At 37.2% G+C, this 23,294-nt stretch overlaps 1 protein-coding gene and 1 long non-coding RNA gene across 3 annotated transcripts in view; one reads left to right on the top strand and one right to left on the bottom strand.

Annotated features, from left to right (window-relative positions):
* Positions 1-23,294, top strand: part of ARID4B (AT-rich interaction domain 4B) — an 83,622-nt gene that overhangs the window by 1,822 nt on the left and 58,506 nt on the right. The window lies entirely within an intron of this gene.
* On the bottom strand, positions 20,935-22,539 carry LOC135183309 (uncharacterized). The gene is made up of 2 exons (XR_010305500.1): positions 22,490-22,539; positions 20,935-21,893 (listed from the first exon to the last, which is right to left on the bottom strand). It is a non-coding gene; the product is annotated as an uncharacterized LOC135183309 (long non-coding RNA).

Here is a 23,294-nt window from a genome sequence, read left to right as displayed (position 1 = left end):
GAACAGGTTCTAATTTTCTTCTCAGTGCTGTCTTGTGTTCACATATTTAAATTTTCTCAGTCCTTTCTAGATGATTTATTTACAATATATTATGCACTGATATCAGATCAGTGGAACACAATAATTTCTTATCTGTGTAGCAAGGATCTGTGTATTTAAATGTAGTCTTTAACAGCTGGGTTTACTAGGATTTTTAAATTAATTTTCTAGTATGTCTACTTCAAACTTCTGTTTGTTACCATGACCCTCATGTAATTCAGCTCTCAGTGCTGCTGGCAGCAGTAAGTCTCATTTCAAACTACTGTAGTTCTTATAATTGTTGCAAGCCTGTCATGCATCGTCTCTTTGGTATTTATTAATAAGAAAGAGTTGTCTGTATGTGATGTCCTGCACTATCAGAGTTGTGCTTGCTGTCTATGAATGAATATTATGTAAAATAAGTGCCTAATATAATTTTTGCTGCAGGAGCTGGTAAATTATATGGACTAGTTTAATTTCTAGATTGGTGTGAGTTGCTGAGCCAGTAAACCAAGGTTTTTTTTTAATATATATAGCTATGAAAAGTTTAGCTTTTTTTTAACTTAATGACAATTAAAAAAAACCATTTAAATTGCCCTCTGTGATCTTTCTTGAGTAAGTGTTAAGATTGAAAGTACTGCACATGTCTTCCTCATTAAAAGTAAACTATTTATGAATTTACAACAACAGGCTGTTGAAGTAGTACGATGTGAAGCTTTCCAAATGTGACTCATTGCCTGGCTGGGGATGGAGGAGATAGAAGTAAGAGAAAATAGTGGGCAGTATAGGGAGCATTTTTTTTGAGGGATGGAAAACCAACTCCTGAACCAAACACTTGTTTCAGTGATGGATACATTTGCATACAATTCTAATATTCTTTTTCTGTCTAAACAAATCTTATAGTTGCCATAGAAACAAGGTTCTGATACTGTGGTTGTAGAGCCATATAAATGTATAGATAGTAGGGAAGATGAGGAGGTCAGATCACAAGTACAGTTCAAAGCATTCTGTGAAATTGAGACCAACTTCAGGCTGAACTGAACCTATAACAAATGCTTACATTTAAAGCAATTAACACAGAAACCTGTTAATAGAGCCATATTTTTTAAAAGGTCTTGGCTTACTTATTCTTTGCTAAGCTTTATGCTAACGCTGCATTTTTATTTATCTTTTAAATGGCAATTCATTGTGTCAAGGTGTTCAAATCTGCAGTTTTTGTAATTTGTGTGTGGCGTCAAACGTACATATGCTTGAGACAACTCTTCAGTACTTTATTTACTGTGCCCCCTCGTGTTAAGTGAGGTTGATCTGTAAGTCGTTACATTGAAGCTTTAGTTACTACAGTGAAACTTCTAACAGAATTGTAGCTCAACAGAAGTTTCTAAGATGCAACAGTCTAACCAAGACTGGGTCTTTAAGATTTTAGGAGTAATACAGGGCATCCATCTTTTTGCCTGGCTAAAATGTATTATTTATTTTCTAAGTTTACAAGGATACAAGGTAGTCCAATAAGCAGCAGTAAGGGAGAGTGCTTAAGGAGAACTATTAGCTTTGTTTGTATTGCCACAGGGTAACATTACCTATACTAGGTCGAGATAGTGTATAAATATGACCATGTATTTGTATGCGTTTATTTGCTCAGTTACTGAAAAGACTGTGCCTGAAGGACACTTCAATATGTAGAAGATTTAATGCTTTAAGGCCTAGTCTTGCTGTGAGTCTGCTAACTGCAGACTTGGTACTGACTGCATGATTGAGGCCTCTGTTTTGATTTATGCCTTCGTCATTCTTTTAAGTGCAGAGAGTTAGATATTCCAGTGCATAGAGCATTAGAATGGGGTTCCTTGTTGGTAGCTTTATCTCCTGGGGTAAACTAGAGCAAGTTCTATAGCTTTAGTGATTCTCTTTCCCATCTGTGTAGTATGGATAAAGTGCTTATCATTCTTTGTAAAACATGGGCATATTTAGGAAGAGTGCCAAGTTATATTGATAACTTGGCTGGAAGTCACTCATGCTCTTGCATTTCAGATTGCTTTAAGACAAGAGTGTGCTACCTGTTATGAGATTACTAGCTCTGAAGCTGCTGGCATTGACCCTAGAGTAACCTAACTCAATCCGAGTAAATGAAGTCCCTTGTATAAACTGGTAACTTTAGCCTATTAAGTAGTCCTCCCATGGACTGCAAAGACCACTTCAAGAAAGTCTTGAAATATGTCTTACAAGAAGTAGTGAAGTTTTGATATAATTGTGCTCATTATTGTGATGTTCTACTGAATCAGGCTTTTTCTCTGATAATAGGTAATACAGTTGTACAAATAATGGATAGGATGATTCATACATTGCGGTGAAGCTTTTTTGTTGTTTAACTTAGGCACTTTCTGCATAAGTCTTTTAATATAAAGTATGCTTTGGAAGCATGTAGAATCTAGTTGATTATTTATTTAAAAACTAATTGCATGTCATGAAATTACTACCTACTGAGTAAGTAGATACATGTAAATCCTTATTATAGTTTGCTTTTATTTGTTCCCCTAAGTTAGGAAATAAACTCTAGAAAAGCAGAGTCTCTGCTTTTGAAGAAGTAAATAAATACAAGCTTGGTTTCACCAATGATTCATGCTATTGTAGATGCTCCTGATATTTTTAATATGTATCATGGCATTTGCTTGATACTTAAATATGTGAATGAGAGTAATATACCCACTGTAGTTAAGAAGTTTATTGCTGACTGGAGTCAAAAATAGTGGATGTCTCAGAAAATAAAGCAATGCACTATGTGTTAAGTGATCTGAAATGATCATTTAAATGTTTTGATGCTATTTGCATGTCAACGTTTTTCAGTATGTAAAATATGAAATATTCAGTGGTTGTAGATATTTCTGTTTGGTAGCCCTAGATATTCCTGAGTGCTTGCTTAGAACTGCCACACTAATAAATTAAGGAAGCTCTGTGTGCAGTTCATAGTGAATTTTTATTTTGTTTTGGTTTTAATTAATCTTGAATTTACTTTGTGATTTCAGTAACCTTTCCTCGTGACCTCTCAAGCTATCCACAGATATCATTGGTGCACACTGATGCTCTGTTTCCCTTAAAGCTATTGAGTCTGTTCATGTTCCCTGCCAGTAAGGCAGAGGACAAAAGTGAAATACCTAGTAAACTTTTTGGTTACCTATTTCCAGCTTCATGCACAAGTTAGCTGAAAGTCCTACTGCTCTTATGCAGCCTGGAAACCAGTCGTGGAATGTAGTGACCTTTCACTTTCTGGTTAACTATTTGAATTACAGCAGAAATTGAGATTTACAGAGTTCAGTTAGAATAGTAGCACAAAAGATGGATGTAGGAGAAATAGTAAGTCTTAAGAAGTGGTTTTCCCCAGTCATTCAGTTTTGCAGTGTATTTTTTAATTCTGCCCTGATGTTCCAGTTTGAACAAGTGATCAGAGGCAGTAATTGACTTCCTTGTGCTTGCATAATTATATGGAATGGAATGCAAACACCACTTGCACTAAACAGTTGCAAGTTGCATTGGAATAATTTGCATTATTTTGAAATTAGTTATTTGAACTTCTAAAGTGCAAATTTTAGTATACAACGCGGCAATGTGGAAATCTGGAACTTACACTAAACATGCACATGTAACATTTGTAAGTATTCAGTAGACTGTTGATAGGGATTCAAAGTTAACTAGACTATCTAGTGGAAAAAAAGACTCTGTTTGACTAAGAAGTCTAAAGTTGTAATAAACTATGATCATTAGAAAAGTGAAGTTGCCTCTATTATCTTCAAAGTTGGTCACGGATTTTTTGATCAGTGCATTCACAGCAGCCTAACTATTGTATCAGGTTACTAAGAAAAATGTTAGTAGGCAGAATAACAAATATGCATATCTTCACTAGAACACTTTGAGACTATTGCTCAGTTTGCTGTCATCTGAAATGAGTACTGTGTACTTGTGCAGAAGCATGCAGTGATACATGTTATCTGTCCTCAAAGAAATTCTGCACTGTAGTTGTGAGAACACTTTCAAAACAAAATACAATAATTTTGAGGTATTAGTCCTTACTGACAGATACTTTATCTGAATGCTTCAGTGGTCATATAACTGGAAGAAAAAGGGCCAATAACGTTGAGAAAAGTGGAAACATTACTGTTGTTGCAAATTGGTTTCAAATATATGCTTTTATTGTAGGCTGAAGATTTGAAAAAAGTAACAAATGTTGTAGAAACCTAGAGCTTAACATTTTTTGGCACCCTGTCATACAGAGCCATCAAGATGCTAGATTATTTAGCAATTTGTATTTACTTGAAAGTAGTTAATCTGTCATAAAATGTGATATTAAGATTCTCTGCAGTTCTGTGTATTGTAACAGACATTTCAGTTGTTTTTATGGAAATGTACAAATCTGAACAAATGTGGATCTTAAACTGTTTTTGACTTAAATACGATTCAGGTTGTAGTTGGGAAATGTTGGTAAGTTAGGGCTTGTAAGGCTGCTTGCTTTTTCATTGACATACTCCGGTAACAAATACATCTTTTCTGCCATTACCATTTAGCACTTCTAGTGTTGTCCAGTTACTGTACTTACTCACTGGATATTTTCTTATGTGTGCATGGAATGGCTTTTTAGAGACATCTGGAATATTTTAAAAGGCATCTAGGGAACTAAGGAAAAGTGTTGAGCCCTGTGCATAAACCAAATGTTAGTGATTTAATAAATGTTAATTATTTTTAAAGGTTTTGCTGGAAAGTTGTAAATCTACATTGTATCCTAGGTAGTCAGATTAGTTTTGTTTGGTTTTTTTGTTTGTGTTCTTTTTTGTTAACATAGGGTAAGCAGGTAAGAAGATATTTCAGGGAATTGAAGTATGCAAAAGACAGCAAGCCATTTTGATATTTTATACTTGACATCTATTTTCCTTATAAAGATTAGTTTGAACAAGGGAAGAAATTCAATAAAGCAGTATTGTGCTGTGCACTTTTATTTTTTTTTCTCTCTGGCTTGGAAGGCAGCATATAAAGTAATTATGACCTGTTAAGCAAGAAGTGTTTGTAAGCAAGCTCTGGAAAGGCAGCTGTGAGTCTGTCAGAGCAGGGTGGGGGAGGGTGTTGCTGAGTTACCCAAAGGAAAGTAGGACTGATGTTACCTGCCTGCATTATGTGCAGCCACTGTGTGACAGTGAATTTCTAAGCAAATGTATAGGAATTAATTGAACGTAGACTACTATTTTGGGTTTTCCTGAACCTGTGGGAAACACTATGATGATATTTTTTTTAATGTGCGCTAAGCAGAAATTGTAGTATCTATAAGATAGCACTGTAGTATCTATGAGAAGGCATTTCTCTTCCTATGAGCAAAACTCCAGTTAACCTGGAGCTACTTGCTTCCATTGCTGTTGTCTTTGAGCCTATAGATGCAGACAGTAGATATTTAAGCATCCAGAACTCCTAATGATGTATCTTTGATGCTTACTTCTGAAGACCACCTTAAGGAATATTCTATTTAGGGGCAGCATTCATCAGTTAGCTTAAATGACAAGTATGAATTCAAACATCTATAGGGCTCTGTTGCAGAGCAGGTCATCCAGGTTGGACTAACTGGTGAATAACACCATTCCTGGGTGTAAGAGTGAGTTTGATGTTCTTCTCAATGTTTAATCTGTTGGTTTGTCCCTCAGTAACCTGCAGGCAAAAGTTTTGGTTTCGTAAGTAGTTTGTCAAATTAAGTTTGTATGGTAATGGAAGAATGTCTTGTCTTCTTCCACTGCTGCTTGTTTGTTCTTTTTGTCTTGCGGCAGAAGTCCATTTGTGTGGTCCCAGGGTGGACTCAAGCAGCTGAAATTGACTCAACAATCAGATGTATACATACACTCTTCCGTTGTAGCCAGTTCCTAAACTGGCTAATCCCTACCACTGCGGTAAAAGAAGGCAGGAAGAGAAACCAGGAGTGCAGAGACTGATTTGAGTTGATTTAAACTGTTTGTGAACACATACTCTTCCCCATCACTCTTGCAGGTTAACAGTTTGCAGTCATTAATAATTTTGTGAACTGTCTGAAGCTGAAATTGCCACAGAGGTGTCAGTTTTAAGACTCAGCTTGACAGGGTGCTGGGCCATCTCATTTGAACTACACTATCACCTAAGAAGGTTGGACCAGATGATTATTCGTGTCCCTTTTAACCTAGCATTCTGTGATTTGTTCTTTCTAGACTTGCTTATTAGATAGAGTGCTTCACTTCTAGAAAACAAGGACTTTAAACTTGTAGGTGTTGAGTGAAAATATTAAATGGATTTGGTGTTTTGCCTTAAAGGTGCTGAATAGAATTTAATTATTGATATGGTAAATACTTATTTCAAGTTCAAAAGATAGAAAAGTTTAAAATAAGATTATATTAGACAGAAAAAGAAATAATTTCAAATATTTTTAAAGGATACCAGCATAAGCTTTGATTCTTCATCCTCTAAGCTTTCTTATTCAATACTTAGAAAGAATACCATTAAGAGTAATGTCTTTTTCTTCCCAAATTAGAGAAACAGCTGATACAGTTTTCTACAGAAAAATATTTAGAAGTTCTAGATTTCTATCCTGCAAAGGTGACAATCTTCATGTAACTAATACTTGTGATAGTACATTCTGACAACAGGTATTTTTACCAACTGGTGGAAGAATTAGGCAATTGTGCTACTTTTATTCCAGATTAAAACAGTTGCTAATGATAATCTGGGGACAGATTACAACTTTCTCGCTTAAGGAAATCAAATGGAATTGAAGTCAAGCTTTTTGATTATTTTTATGTTAAGAAGGCCTATATATTTATGGTAGATTAGTGGAGGCCCGGTGGACAGTCAGGAGTTAGCAATGTTTGGAGATGGTAGAGTAAGGTGTGTGACTCTTCCAACTTACTACCAGAAACTTGATACAAAAATGTGTATGACATTTGTTATCTTCCTTTCCAAGAACTGGGGTTCTCATGGAGCTTTTGTCTGGGGTCCTTTCCCCTTTTCTTCAGAGGATCATCTAACTTGCTCTAATATTCATTGTTTACACTGCCATTCTAAGCAGAGGGAAGTGGGGTTTGACTTAAGCAAAATTCAGACCTAAGTGTATCTTATGCAAAGTTTCAGCTGGTAATAAATAATGTAATATGGTGCAATTTGGTGGGGTGTTTTTTCATATCCTCTTCTGATGTGAAAAAAGTGTTTCAGTTTGTGGTAAGACAACCTGATACATATTTTTTTTCCCCTCAGATTTTCAGCTAGCCTTTCAACAGCATATTGCAAGTGCTAAGTGTCTTATTAGTACATTTAAAATAGCTCACTTGAAGTTATCTTAAATATAGAATACATTCTTTTAAGATCACAGAGAATGCTTTAAATTAATTTATAATAGTGGAAGAGAGACTTTCCAATATCCTGTAGGAGTGTTTAAGTGAGAGAGTATTGGTTTAATCTTTTTGTTAATGCTGTGACAGTTGGCTTAATGTAAATTCTTCTCCTGGGAAGAATTATAAGGGGCTGAAACATTTTGGGAATGAGTACATGTTATACCAGTATTTCAGAATTCGGGAACCAGTAATGGAATGTTTTCACTTCTCTTGCTGCACTGCATGTTGAAAGATACTGATGTATTATTTAGTGATTTACTTTGAGCTAATGTTGGTTTAACTTCAAAATATATACATTTGCTAATATTTGTGCTTTCATAACTAGAGATCATTGTTTTGAAAACAGCAATCATTTTATAAATTTCCAGTTTAATTTGTTTGGAAGGCTGTCATACTGATATGCATGGAGGGAGACAGTGACATACTTTAGCATAAGTAAGGCTGGACTACGTTTTATGTACTAATACCCTGCTGCCTGGAACAGAGACAAATACGAAGACAGTAATTCAACTTTGAATCATTTCCATTTTGTGAATGCAGATTTATGCTGAAGTGCTCTTCCAGAACTTTGTAATGACAGTCCATATACCATAGAGCACAATTTGGGTAACTGCAGTACCTTTGTCTCTGTAGAATTTTGTGCTTATTTTCTTGCAGTGTTGGAGAATTTTAGAGGTGTTAAAGTCTGAATTCATTCCATTACCTACAGATTACTAGTGTAGCTTTTACATTCCTAAAAATCAAGTAGTACAAAAGGTGATGTCACCTGATGATGAACAGTATTGGATACATGGGATGGAACCTGCAAAGAGTCACACCTCAAATATATTTTACTTTTGGTGTATTTTGGAATTGCGCTGCTCTTTTAGCTGTAGTCCCTGAAAGAACTTAAATCTTAAGTTCTAGAAAGTATTAGTATGTTTTATTAGATGTCTGTCTGCCTTTTCTCTGTGGTGATTTTTTTGGCTGTCAAGCTAATATTCTGATGCTAGCCAAAATGTTTGGATTAATAAATTCAACATATTTTACTGTCTTAAATATTACTTCAGACATTGGTTTTGCTTGGATAATATAGATCTTATATTTGTAAGCATACTTAAATTTGTAGCATGAATTTAAGTTTTTAGAGTCAAGTTCCTTTTTATTTTATATAATAAGTTCTCTTTTGATGACAGCAGAATAATAGTACCTAATGATAGGTATGTGTCCTGTTGTGGCAGACTTTTTTCAGTGGTACATGCCATCAGTAGCATCTATATAGCAATTCAAGTGTCAGTAGGTCAGCTTTAAGCAAATAGAATGTTTTTATTTCTCTTCTGTAACACTACATTCAGTAAAATTATACTTCATTTTCTGTTAAACTAGAGAACAATTCTACCCATTTCTGACTGGAATAACTTGTGCAAGAGCACTTAATCGAACATTCAAAATTATGTAATAAAATCTTAATTATGGTCTGAAATATCAAACAGAACATCTATTATGTGGAATAAAAATCACTCATGATACTTAAGCTATCCTCATCAAGATTCTCTAAGTGTGTGTATTGTATTCTCTTAGCTGGAATTTTGAGGAAGAAAAACTGCTTTTATGATCTTTACAGAAATACATTTCAAAAAAAAGAAAGAGATCAAATGGTAAACTTTAGGTGCTTGATAGGAGATACTTCACAGAGAGGGTTATCAAACATTGCAACGGTCTGCCCAGAGCAGTGGTGGAGTCGCTGTCCCTGGAGGTGTTTAGGCAGTGTGTGGACCTGGTGCTTAGGGACATGGTTTAGTGTTGACTCATCAGTGCTGGGTCAAAGGTTGGACTGGGTGATCTTTTGAAGTTTCTTCCAACTGGCTGTTTTCTGTGATTTCAGACATAACCAGATAAGAGTTGCAGTACTTTGCTGTCCTACTGCTGTAGCTGGATATCCTTGCTACACTTGCTTGGAATTAAACATGGAAGCCTATACTTGGGAAAGCATACACTGCAACGCTTGAATGCCATTTGCAAATGGGACTACTCTGTGTTTACACGAAAACTCCTTAATCCTAAAGGAACTGCAACATCTTTTCTATTATCTGGCAGTTTCTCTTAACATAGCTTTTGTGCTCACTGAAACAACATTCCAGCTTACTACACGACAATATGTAGACACTGATTGGTTGCTTAGTCCAATGCGAAGTCTGCCGCCAGCAGTGGTGATGCACAGTACTTCTGTGAAAGCAGATACTACAGCAGGCTGATTAGTCAGAAGATTAGGTTTATTCTTTAAAGCTGAGTGTTTCAGATTTTCTCTTATCTTAAGGCTCAAGGGAAAAAATGTTAATCATAGAATTGGAAATAATTAGAATTTAGTTGACATGTAGTTGGTGCTGTAACCTGTGTATTTGACAAAGACACTGATACTTCATTGATAGGCATTGTGAGAACGCTTTGTTGTCTCAGGTACCGAATTCTTCTTTGGATGCCTCCTATTAAACTTCTGATAACAAAAGGGGGTTTCACTTGAAAAGTAGCAGTAGAATTGCTAACGTTCAGAAGTCTATCAAGTAAAAGTTGGATAGACTTTTTCACTTTAGCCTCTTTTAAAAAAGTAACATTTAGGATTACTAAAAAAATGAAGGGTTTAGTATAAGAGGCTTAAAGACTTTTAAGGAAAAAAAAAAGGCTTTACAGAATGGCTTCAGTGTGCTTGAAAGCAGTGAATAGAGTCAAATAATCTATGCAACTTCAAAAATTTATTCTCTGTTCTTTTAATACGTTAAAGAGTTTTGTGGAATCAGAGCAAGGATCTTAAATAGCCACTCCCTGGAAATGGCTGCCATTAGTCAAAGGCTAAGCCAGCTGAAGCTATTTTGGAAACAGGTGCAGCAATTAGTAGCCAGAGAAACTGAAGCTTTCTGGGTAGTTAGATTGGAGAAAAGGTGTAAAACAAGTAGTTCTGACAGAAGATTACATCAGTGAAAACAAAGTTTATTGAAGAGAATGGGCTCTTCAAATTTAACATTGCCAGTAGTAGCTCAACCAGAGGCTGCTGTAAGGGAGGTGTGGGTTGCCTTGTGCTACAATTTGGGAAAGCACCACTGCAACTTTTTTTTGGGATAACTTCACTTTCACTTGCTGCTTCTCCTGGGGAGTTTATAGTGCAGTGTTGTACAGAAATACCTGTGCCAATATGGAAATAATCTGCTTATCAAAGTTCAAAACTTAATTTGATTTTACAATATACCACTTTTTTTTCAGATGAATTGCTTGCTGTGCTAATTTCTGTGTTGCCTTTGCTATCCACTGTCCAACTTTTAGTTAAGACATTCATACTCTGCAAGGATGCAGATGTATCATACATCAACAGTGGCCCAGTAAGTGCTGGTAAGAGAACGCTATCAGATATAACAGAAACTAATGTTCTTTTATCTTCTGGGCTCAGGTAATTGGTTATGTGAATTATATAGGTACAGTCTTAACCAATCTACTGTCTGCTCTTCCTGAATGGAAGCTTTCTGTAGTCTTAACTAACCATTTTATAATAGTGGCAGACTAAACTTAATTTGAATATTCCAGCACTGCTTGGATGCTTCTGCATAGTGCAAGTATGCATATAGTCACACTAATATTTCCTTTCTCTTTAACCTTGCTTGTGTCTGACTCCAAAAACTATATTTGAAGTTTTTTTTAATGTAGTGAGTTTTAAGTAGTGATCTTCAGGTTCTATGGGTTCTGCAGCCTGCTTATAGGAATACCTGAAGATAAATGATTCAGACATGCAAGCTTGTTATTTGTAGGCTTGTTCCTTATTCAGGAACCTATTAGCTCCACTAGAATTTTTAAGGAAGATTAATATATTGAAAACTTTAGAAAAAAAGTAAATATACTTTTGTCAAATGTAACTGTTCTTTTGTAATTGTGGGGTTTTTTTTTGCATATATATATATATATATATATTCCCCCCACCTTCCTCCCTCTTTTTCTTTGTACATAATACTAGTATCTTAAATTTCTGTGTTGATCTTTTTTGCCTTCTTGGGAGAGGAAGCTGAAGGATTGTTTCACAATTTGAAAGATGTAGAATCTGTCTATAAAGATAGATATCTCTCTATACATGTGTGTGTATATATAAAAAAGGAAGATATTATGCAGATTTATATCTGTAGTAGGACTTGCAGAATGGTAAGACTGTATTTCAGGCATTAGTCACAAAAAAACATGGTCTAAGCCTAAACACACTACGGATGTTTTACATGTGTGTAGTTGTTGTAGGCTATCTGTATTTTAATCATTTATTAGAAAGAAAAACATCCTCTTCATAGGAAGCTTTGAGACAAAAATCGGTATTTACTAAAGGTAAAATGGGGGGGAAAAAATCCCAAAACATAGGAAAGAATCATCTGTAGGACAATGAAAAAGTATATCTAGAAAGTGTCATGCCAAATACTTTCCAAAAGGATCAGTATAGATCTACAAAACAAATGTGTTCAGCTCTCCTTTCTGAACTTTATGCTGCAAAAGCAATTGTGGTCAGGGTGACAGTTACATATGCATTTGGGAGTGGTATGTATTTTAATAGGTATAAATCATAAACTTGTTGGCTAGTTTGCCTATGAATTTCATTCATGTTTTATTCTATTAGATGTTTCAAATGCATAATAGTGACATAGGAAATTCCATGACAGCCAAATATAAAGGCTAAGTATTTTTAAGCCAAAATATTGCACTCTTAGTGTATTAGTTGTTTAATCCAAATGAGACATATTTTGTTAGCTCTTGTGCAATGTTCCCTCTGGAGACTGTAGAATAGCAGGCTACTGACTAGGAATACAAGTGTAGTTTAGACCAGGAGTGAAGATCAGCCAAAGTATTCCAAATAAGGATTTGCTTACATGAAATCCTAAGGAAAAGTATATCTAGTTGAATTCAAAGATTGTCCAAAACCCAAAACAAATGAAAAATGTTTGAGTTCGACTGGTTTCAAAATGAGAGTCTTGAAAGTTATTGCTGGCACTGAGATAAAAAGGAAGAAAGCCTGTTTTTCTGTGTGTATGAAATCTGCTTAATCCAGCAGTGAAATGTTAGAACAGTTGTGAAGTGCAAGTTACTGTAAAGTGAAGAAGAGAGCCTAGTTTGATTATTCTGAAGTACATCTTCAGGTTCTGTTGGTTTTGTTTGTCTCTTTGTGAATCTGAGCCTGACACTTGAAAACAACCTGTTTAGAAAACTGGGATAAAAGCAAAGGGCAGGTTGTTGGAGGAAACAGAACTTTTTTTCTGTATGTAGACTATCTTCTGCTATGTGTTTAATATAGTCTGAAATGGGGACTTAAATGACTGTATCTTCACTAATCCTGAATTTTACAGAAGAAATTAGATGATAGCGGTGTAATTGACTGAAATTATCTTTGTAGTGATATTTAACCTTCCTTTAGTTGAGTTTTCTTAATACCCATGTCAGGCTATTAGAAAGGAAGTTAGTTTGCAGAGCTGTATTTCTTTAACTGCAGTCTAGCTTTGTGTGTGCTATATGAAATAGGCTATCCAGGTTAAATTCACACAAGAGCATGAGATGACTGAAAAAATATGCATTCTCATATTTTTCTTTTTGACATTGTGGAAGTAACTTGTAAGCCAGATTTTCTGGATCCAGTGTGCTTCAGTGTCTGCCATTGTTAAACTCAGTGAAGTTAAGGTTTATCCTTCCCTGTGTGAGGCTGTAACTTCTAGGGGATTTTGCTTGTCCATCTGTATGGTTCTGGAAGGTTTTCTTGGTTTACTGTAGATCTCTGCTACTTGAAGGCCTTTTAAAGATTGTCTCAATACTTTCTCATCATCCTGGTACAATCTCTCTGTAGTTGTCATTAAATGTCACGCTTTATGAAATGTCAAACTAAATGTCCTGTTATTTTTGACAGGATTAAACCCATTGATGAATTGAATTCAGCCAAGTTTCTAATTTGTTAGAAGTTCTGTTTTTTTTTAAATCTTCAAAATAATTTCTCTCATTTAAGATTTTATAATCTTATTAAAAATAGGCAAACAGATTAGTAATCATCCCCCCCCCTTCCCCTGACACCCATTTTATTTGATTCTGTGGTGGTGCTTTGATAGTTTCCTGTAAAAATCAACACTTAGACTGCTCCTATAGAAATCAGAGTTAAATCAATATTTTTTTTTTAAACTGAAAAAAATGTTCCACTGGAAAAGCTAATGCCTGCTTTGTTTGCAAATAGTGTGCAGTGGATAAAAAACCTAAACATAAACTGTTTTTTTGAGTGCTATCCAAGTAGATTATACTTTGAATACAAACTTTCATTTGACCTTGCATATACTCCAGTACAGAAGTGCTTTCAGCCAGTGTAAAGCCACTTCAGGGGTTTAGTGGAGATACTGGTTTGAAAGTGGTCTGTTAGATGCCCTAGACCTCTGACGTGCATTCAGAGATGAAACTCGGTTTAGAAGATCATTTGAAGAAGAGATAGTTAATTCAGTTATCTAGTTATTATTGAAAAAATATCTTCAGCTGGTGTGATAATTTTCCTCATCCAGTTAGGGGCTTCATACATTTACTTTTTGGAATTTGGATAAGAAAATTCGAAATCTAGAGCATGAGGTGAAAAGTTAAATATAGAACATGCCATCATGTACACACATGAGAAGGTGGGGAAGCAAAGAAGAATATTTTCTGGTTTTAAATTTTCTTATATTTTTTTAGAAGAACCTTACAAATTCTAGGCAAGGATTATGGCATGATACTTAGTGCTGTAATTTCATGCAGGCTGCCAGTGTAGCCATTGATTTATCTTATTTTACTTTGGTAACTCTAATTTGATTTTTACAGTGAAATGATTGATCTCACTAAAGTGGAAGAATACTAGTTTAGCTAAACTAACAGAAACACCTATTTGTGGAATTGGTGAGTTGAATCACTTCAGCCTTTAATCAAAAGTGGGCCAGGTATGCAAAAAGTAGTATGGACAGGGTGAGGTTATCAGTCCTGTAGATTTGAGTTTAGAGAGCCAAGTCCTTCCCCTTTTACATGCTCGCTTTTAATTCAACTCACAAAAGACATATGAAAGAACACACTCTGTTGATGGTGAGCCTGTAGCAGCACACACCTCTCCCTCCTACACTAGCCTCGTTTTCAGAAATGAAGAGCTACGGTGTCAGTATCTATCACCAACTTTGATTGTTTAAACTCATTTTATTTTTTGATGGCTATGGGTTTTTTGTTTGTTTGTTTGTTTTTCTTTTCTGCAGATAGACAAGAATGCTAGACTAGGTATTCTAAGACTTCTGGCTTTATTCTTAAAGGACCAAATTGGTTCAAAACCTTTTCTTATGGGACTAGCTTTCCAGTTTTGCATAATGATCAAAACTGCATCCTGATGCTCAAAGTTACCAGGAAAACAAACCTGTGAATCAATGTGACTTGCATACAGAATTGTTCTGTTGCATTAGTTTTCTAGCATAGATAAGCTACTGTTTATTTTTATGAGTTATGTCTTAAACTGTTTAAGTTTTTTTAGGAGTTTCCTGTCAGTTCTGTAGCATTCATGGCTGTTGTGCTACTTGCTACTAATTTTGCCAGCTTATGCAGTTCTATGTAAGACAAACTCATATTTTGATTCTTAGACAGGTAGTTGTGTATTTTGGGTTGTGAATACAGCAGAGACTGTTATTTCTCACTTAAAATCAGATGCCTTTTTTTTTAAAGTAGTCTCCATCTTACTTCTTCCAATCCTGAATTTTAGTAGAAAAAACTATTCCATGTGTTCCTTTTAACAGACAAAGCATTATGAATGTTGCCATTTCAGAAGTCTAATGAGCAACTGTATTAACTACAAGCTATGTTACCGGAGTGTGGTTTGGTTGTGTGGTGGTGTTTGGTTTTTTTGTTTGATGGTTTGGGTTTTTTTTGGGGTAAGTACTGAGAAAAATGCATTATGAAATTCATTAAATCCTTATCCTTTATAATGGGATGCCTTTTACAGCTCTTACCCATAGCTGTAGTAGCCACAAGATTGCAGGATTTCAGAGCAATAAATATGAGGACAAGGCAGCCAGCTTCAGTCCAGATCATTTGTTGAGAGGAAGTGGGGACTGACTGTAACAGTTGAGCTTTTAAAACTAAAGCGAACAGATTGTTGTTGAGCAGTTGTGTACAGTGTATTTTAAAAATGAGTATTAAGGATAAGAAAGTTGAGCTCTAAACAGAGATTAAACCATGTGCATACTTCCTGTCTGTCTGAGACATCACACAAGTACCTGGGGGTGGAGGAATCAGTTTCGACACAGATTATTAGCACATACCAGAAACGGTAAAGCTGCTGTTTCTTTTGGTGGAAAAGGAGAGTGGTTTTCCTGATCACTTTGACTACTTAGTATATAATGTAATGCACAGAATCTTGAAAAGCACCAATAATGCTTCTGAATTTTTTCCTGTGGCTGCCTTTATCACAATTCGCTTTGTGAGAGTGTGAATAGCTATAGCCACGTTAGACTTAGTGTGAACTCTTTGAGCTTTGCTTGATCATTATTTTAATGTGTGTTTAGTAAGACTTGATTTAAAGCCTGGAACAGATGGAACATTTATTTCAACCCTTTATTATCTCTTCAAGTAACTAGTTACATAGAATTTTAACATCCTTTATTTTTTTAAACCTTCATCCTGAATCTATGGAATTTTTTTGGATGTTCCAGTCTGCACAATTAACCTTGCAATATTGCTTCTTTCCTACATAAAGAACACTTCAGTCTCATGCAGCAGGCCAAATCTGGTGAAGTGCTGTAGCTAGCTAACCTGTGGGTGTTTGTGATATTTCTCAGTATGAGAGATGGCACTGCAGAAGTCTCTTCTGTATTACAAACATGCAGGCATGTGGCACATCCAGAAAGACAATCGGGTAAGAGCCTAGTTGTGGAGATAGGTCCTGTGTTAACCACCCAACAGATTGTATTTTCAAGCACCTATGACTTGTTTAGACATTCTATTACCTTTATGGTTGCTCATACAATGGATTTGCAGTAGTTGACATTCTCTGAAAGAGTCAGATAAGTGGTTATTGAAGAAAGGCAGGATTCTCAGGACAGAGAATCATGAACTTTGTACAAGCTGCCTTTTAATTGGAAGTTTCAGTGTCTGGGATTGAAGGCAGCCAACTGGCTAAACCAGGCAGCTGTCAACAATCAGCACACTTGCCAGAGTTTCATGGTATGGTATGTGCCACATGAACAGTTAACTGGTATTGAAAATTAAGTGTGCTGCATGCTCTTTCTTTGAGGGGCAACCCTTCTGGAAAAATAACCAAAGCATAAACCAGAACATGAGTCAATACCATAGTTGTACCAAAAAGGCAAATGTCACATTAGAATGTTAAAGTATCATTTAAAAGTTATATGTTTGTTTGTCTAGCAATCAACTGAGCCATACCTGTGTCCATTTATGGGCACCAATTCAAAGAAGTATGTGAGGCAATTCAATCAAACTCCAGAGGAACGCAATTAGAAATACAGAGTGTCTTTTGAAAATTGCATATAACTAAACTGTACATAGTAACTTGTTTGGTTTGTTTGGGCTTTTATGATATTAGAGATGAGGATACTTTAAGGAATTGATCTCTTGAAAGCTGCAAAACAGAAGCACAAGATCTGTCCCCATGTGCAGTATTGATAAGAAATAGCAGCAAGGAATGCTTAGATATTATGGAAAACTTTGTAAGCATTGGAATGTGTTGCCTATGGTGTACTCTTCAATTTAATATTAGATATGATGGACATCTATTATGAATAATACAGCTAAAATGATCTTACTGAGAGGAATGGCTATGACAACCTTTTTTCATGTGTAATTAAGGTTTTGTTTGTTTTTCCCAGGAATCTCATCCATCCTAATTGAATCTTCAATTAAAATGGTTAGATTACATTATTTTAGTCTCTTTGTAGGTATTTTCTAAACTCATTTTCATAGTTCTTTCTGAATGTTTGGTCCCTGGCCAGCAGTTGAGGGAGCATGGCAGAGTTAAAATCTCGTCTTCTGTTGCTCTGTGGTGTTACTCGTTTTATATAACCCTGTTCTCAGTAGACTTATGTACAGTTGACTATCTGATGCAAATGTATTTTGTCTGTAGAACCGTAGTGTATGTGTTCTTAGTTCCTGAATGCTTGGATTTGTGTGTAGCTTTGTGTAGATGGATTGTTTAATAAATTAAGCCAAACTATTTTTAGGAGGGATTGATTCTTAATTGATTAAAAAATGCTGTATTTCCCTTTGTTTTTGTATTTGCATTTTTTGTTTCATATTGGTTGACAGAGGCATATAGCTTTGACATTACATCTGGTGTACTCCCCCCATCATTCTCCTAGTTAGCAATGGTGGCAAAGTATTTTCTTACTAAAGTAATTATGTAATTTAATGTGATATTTTGTTTTATTTCTCAAATATTGAATAGAATTCTGTTAGGGGACTCTGACTTAGAACAGAAAGGGAAAGCTGCAAGGATGACATACTAATCTAGGAATAAAAATAAATCCTTTTCCCTTTTCCCCTCCCAATAATTAGTTTAAAAGTGATGCACTAGATATGGACCATTTGTCAGTATTAAACCATAATGCTAAATAGTTTGAGTATTAGATTGAACCTTACAGAAAAATGTCAAACTGGTAGCTATGGTAATGATTGACTTAAAAAATACTTAATATTCAGGGGAATAAACAGTGGAAGCAGACATTCAAAATATCTTTCCTTCATGTGGTCTTTCAGCAATACAGAACAAGAGAAGAGACCTACCGAAGGAATGTAAAGAATTGGCATTGCTTTTAGATAGACTGTTCAGCAGTTACAGAGTGTTTTGTTAGAATATGTTCTAGACCAGTAGGCTATACTGATCAAAAGAATACAGAGTTTTATTCCTAGGTTTCCAAGTACTAGAGAAACATCAAATGCCTATTCACCTTTGAGTAAGATAAGCATTAGCCCTATGCTGCAGACTTTAAAGTTGGTACATGCCAGCAGGGTTGCATTGGTGTACAGGAAGTCTGTGACCAAATTAGGAGCAGAATCAGAACTTGGTGGTTTGGATTTTTTATTATTCACTGTGGTAGGAAAACAATTAAATGTCAATACTGTTATCTTTTAAGGCATGGTTACTTTTCTGAATTTGTTGTTTTGAATAGGAAATGAGGTAATGTCAGTGTGAATGTTTGGAAATGCCACTAAGTAAATTTCTGGATGGAGAATCAAGTTGCTCTGTGACAGTGATTAGGATAGACTGAATTAAGTCTTTTCCTTTGTAATCTTTCTCGTTTTCTGAGGAGAGTTAAAATATGTTGCTTGGGTCTTTCTTCTTGCCCTATTTGAAGACTGGAATGACATTGGCCCTCTTCCAGTTCTCAGGCACCTACCCTGTTCATCATGATCTTTCAGAAGTGATGGACAGTGGTACAGCAACATCAGTGAGCTCCCTCAGCACTTAGGGATGCACTCCATCAGGTCTGTGGATTTCTGCTTGGATGGAATAGAAACAATCACTAGCCCATTTCACACTGACAAGTGAGGAGTCTTTTTCCCTCCAGTTTTAATCCTTTACCTCCAGCGTCTGAGGTTCCCGAGGGTGGGTTTGATTGTAATGTTCCTAACTTAATTTTGAGGCTTCATTTTTGAGGCTCTGGCCAGTGTGATCTAGGCTAGGGTGTCCCTGCCCACAGCAGGGGAGTTGGAACTAGATGATCCTTGTGATCCCTTCCAACCCTTACTGAATCTATGATTTTGACTCATGGGCAAAATGCTGATAACATGGAAGCGTTTTCCATGAGACATTTCAAAACTGCTATTTTTGCCTTTCTCTGAAGCCTCCAACAGTAAGAAAACCAAAAATTCAAGCCAAAATCTGATTTTCATCCAGAAGAAAATTTGCCCAAAAGACATTCTTGGGTTTTCATATAATATCTTTTTCATATGAAAAAAAAATCTTCATACTGCGTTGCAGTTTTTAGGTTCACAGAAAAAAATCTCTGTTTCAGTGTTCTTGCTTCTAGGAAGATGGGCCAGTGGATTTACTTTCTTGAAGGAGTTGTTCATCTTCTGAGCTTCATTCTTTCTTTTAGGTACTGCATTTGTCTTTTTGGAGTTTTGTCTCTGTAACTTAAGGTTTGTAGAAAGGTTATAGAAGTTTTTTATTTGTGTTGCTCTGAAAATATGAGAAATGTGTTTGAAATAATAGGTGAATCTATTATTGTCAGATTCTGTGTATTAAATGTGCTGCAGTAACATTTTTTTCCTGAAGATGTCTGCTCTTTTAGTGTTCTAACCACAGCAGGTTGAGCTGTAAGCAAAAGCTTGCACTCTCAATTACACCCAGTAATTTTATTAAGAGGTTGATTCTGCAGTGTGTGGGCAGTTCTATGCTATTGGGTGAAACTTACTGCAGTTTGAAAATGTGTAAGGTAATAATCTTAAATTCAACACCTCAGTAGCTAGGGAGAAAGAGGTCTTTTTGTGGTCTGTGTTGTTTTTAATGGTATCTTTGTTTCTTTTTCACTGTTGTCAAGAAAATAGTCCTTTGGAACTTGTCTAGGAGATAGTGAATTTACTCTTGTTTTCAAAAAAATGGTGCTGATTTAAAAAACCAAGTCTTTTCAAGCATTCACTGCAACAGAACTATCTGAAATTGTGATGGTTTGGGTGTTACCTGCCCCTTCTCCCCCCCCCACTTCAGAAATCACCCAGACTGGACTCAGCGGGCTCTGGAAATTGAATGAAGCTTTATATTTACATCTTAGCACAATATACAAGCAGATATTTACAGTATATATACAGAAATATACAAGTTAAAAGGTAATACAGAAACACAACACTCCTCCTAGAAACCTGAGTCCCCAGGAGGGGCTTTCAACCATCCTTCCACCTTTCTCCCACTCCTCTCCCTTATCCCAGATCTTGCCTTATGCCTAAGGATAATTGGAGGGTTGGCCAGGGGGGTTAAGAAGCAGGTGGATTAATCAGAGATGGCAGGTTAGGTCAGAGAGAGAAATGCAGCCCACAGCCTGGACAGAGAGCATCTGCCTTATTTATAGTTACACTCTAGTTCTTATACATCTCAGCAAGCCTACGAGTGAAGTATACATCACCATTGTTTCTCTTTCACAGACTGTAATCTACTTCTTCTCACCAAAACACTCTAGCTATGGCTTCAAACTAGCACAGAAATGCTGTTGAATGAATTTTGAGGTGTCTGCTAATTCTGCAGGATGGAATAGGAGTTTAAGTTACTGGCTATGCGAAACTTCTGCTCTTCACTGGATAACTTGAAGATCTGTCTTGGTTTGGAGTTGAAGTGGTGGGGTGTTACTAGTGAGTTTTCCCAGTAGTTTGTGTGACTGAGGGCAGTAATTGGAATAGTCAAGTATGTATGCGATGGTTCTACTTGCAAACTGGGTGCTTCCACCTTAAATTATGGAAGATGTGCAAACTATGAGAAAACACTTCCTGTGGAAAGATAACTTCAAAGTACTGAAGAATAAAGTTTTTCTGCTATTTCTCTTGCTTAATGAGACAGAAAAACAAATAGATGTTGAGCCTTATACTGCTTCCTTTTTAAACTCAAGAACTAATTTGGATGTCTAGTGATGCGTGGGGGGGAGAGGGTCTTGAATCTTCAATGAACTTTGAAAATAAGCAGATACTGAACGTCTATTTGAAAACTAAAACTAGTCCTTTCTCTTAGTCGTTTCTCAGTATTTGTGGGATTGGAATTTATTTGCTTCTTGAAAAACGTTAACACTTGTCTCTTGACTCAAATCTTTTTAGAGCAGATAAATGCTGACTTTTAATACAAACTGAAATCCTGGCTTTTTAAACTTTGTATGTTTGAGAGATAGAGGGAAGGTGCAGACACAGTTGTCTCTTTGCATACTAATCTTAAAGTAGTCGTGCAGGCTTTCCTACTGTGTGTTTGCTACGTTTCTAGTTTGAAAGCTTAATCTTGTTTTCACGTGGTATACTTGGAATACTCTGCGTGTGGTGCAGGGGAATACAGATTAGGAGACAGAAATAATATATTCACACACACGGGATTAGACGTGTTTATAGGCAGAGGACAACGTAAAGCAATTTTATCAGCTGCTGTGCGGCGTGACAGACTTTACGAAGGAAGCTGGATACGCTAATGCAGCACATCTGAAAGAGGTGTGAGGATGACTTCATCCCTTGTGGATGGAAAATATCGAAATGTATAGAAAATCTGGAAAACTGACCTCTTAACAATCTGAAAAGGCAGGCAAAACCATGATGCTACAAATTAAGATTGCAGTGGTTTACTGAAAAGTGCTGGAAGGGGGTCTGTGTGTTTCTTCTCTCATACTTGCAGGACCAGAACTAGTAATACGGATGTAAATTGTCCAAACTCAGAAGCAGCACAGGTTGTTTTACCATGGTGGGCATCTCGCCATTTATCAGTCCTTCCAAGTATAATCAGCTCGAACGCTGGAGCAGAACCCTTCCAGCAGCACGCTGTGCCTGCCAAAGAAAATGCAGCCTCTGAGTTGGTGGAAACTGCTGACTGGTCACTTAGAGACAGCTCCTTTTTAAGCGGTAAATCAGCTTTTCAGCTGCAGCAGCCTGCACTACATATAGAAAGTCCTGTCCGTCCACCGCAGTTGTGAATTGAGATGGCGAAAGAACTATTCATCTTCTTCCATTAATCAAATTAACTAGTAGTAGTATAGTGGCTGCTTGGATTTCCTAACTCCATGTGCAGAACTGGTGAAGTCCTTTTCCTTGAGTCTCTTCCTTCTTACTCAGCCAAGAGCCTGCCAGAAATGGCGAACTGTCTTCTGAGTGCTGAGGGGGATATACAGCGTAACACGCCTTCCAGGAGGAGCTGCAGGCACAGCGACAGCCGGCGGGTTTCATGTCCGCCGGGCAGCAACGCCTACAAGCCGCTCGCCGTGCCCGGCGGTGGCGGGGCCCGCCTGGCGCCGGGCAGGAGCCCGGGAGCTAGCCTTGCAGGCGCTCGGTGCCCGGCGGGGCGTGCAATCCGCAGCAGAGGCTTCCGGAAAGCCCTGCGTGCAGCTTTACCCGGCAATCGCCTTAAGGGGACAAATTTAGCGTACCGGCAATCCGCGTTTAATCTGCCGGGCCCGCGGGTAGGCGGCGGTGCTCGGCGCTGGCTCGGACAGCCAGAAACTTCTGGCAGCTTCCCGGCTCGGGCCCTTCCTCTTAAAGCGGCAGGGACCGCCACGGAGCCGGCGGGGCTGGCGCTGCACCTGTGCCGTGCGGCTTGAGATTAGGGCCCCGGGCAAACGGTGGTGACCAACTAGGCTCCTGCCGTCCCTAGTGAGCTAAACCCAAAATCACCTGGGCTTTGTTTGGTGTGTGTTTTTCTTTTTTTGTCCTTTCTCCTGGCAGCTCTATCAAAGCTAGAGTGTGGGACTGGTGGGCTGTATCTCGTCGGGGACCTGCTAACACCGCCGGTAACGTTCAGCTCTCATTCAGTTCGCAGTAGTCAGCACTATGCTGCAGCGAATGCTAGGGAAGATCTTGCCCCGTTCTCTTCCTGAAGCAGCCTTTCCATTCTACCGTCCTGGATGTGGCCCCACACTCCCGGGGCAGCGAGACCTCGAGTACAGCCCTCCACCGGTCCGTTTGGAGAAGCATGGCTGTCTTCTGTTGTCACTCCGCAAAGCTTGTTCCCCTTCCGGTAGCCGAACTTCAGTCACTCATTAAAACAGTGATCCCTCTTGTGAGCACTTGGTTGTTGGGTGGTTTTCATGAGGAGCTTAAAATACCAGACTTCTGCCAACAGTAACATAAACAACCTCCCTCACCCCCAGAACCAAACATAAAGACTACCATCAGCTTCATGTTTTCTTTCAACCTGCCTGAACTGTTTAGAGATTGAGACATTGAGAGAGAAGA

Source organism: Pogoniulus pusillus, chromosome 18, assembly GCF_015220805.1.
Source record: "Pogoniulus pusillus isolate bPogPus1 chromosome 18, bPogPus1.pri, whole genome shotgun sequence".
NCBI classification, from domain to species: Eukaryota; Metazoa; Chordata; class Aves; order Piciformes; family Lybiidae; genus Pogoniulus; species Pogoniulus pusillus.
Note: the sequence above shows the minus strand (reverse complement) of the source record. Positions and strands in the feature narration are given on the sequence as shown.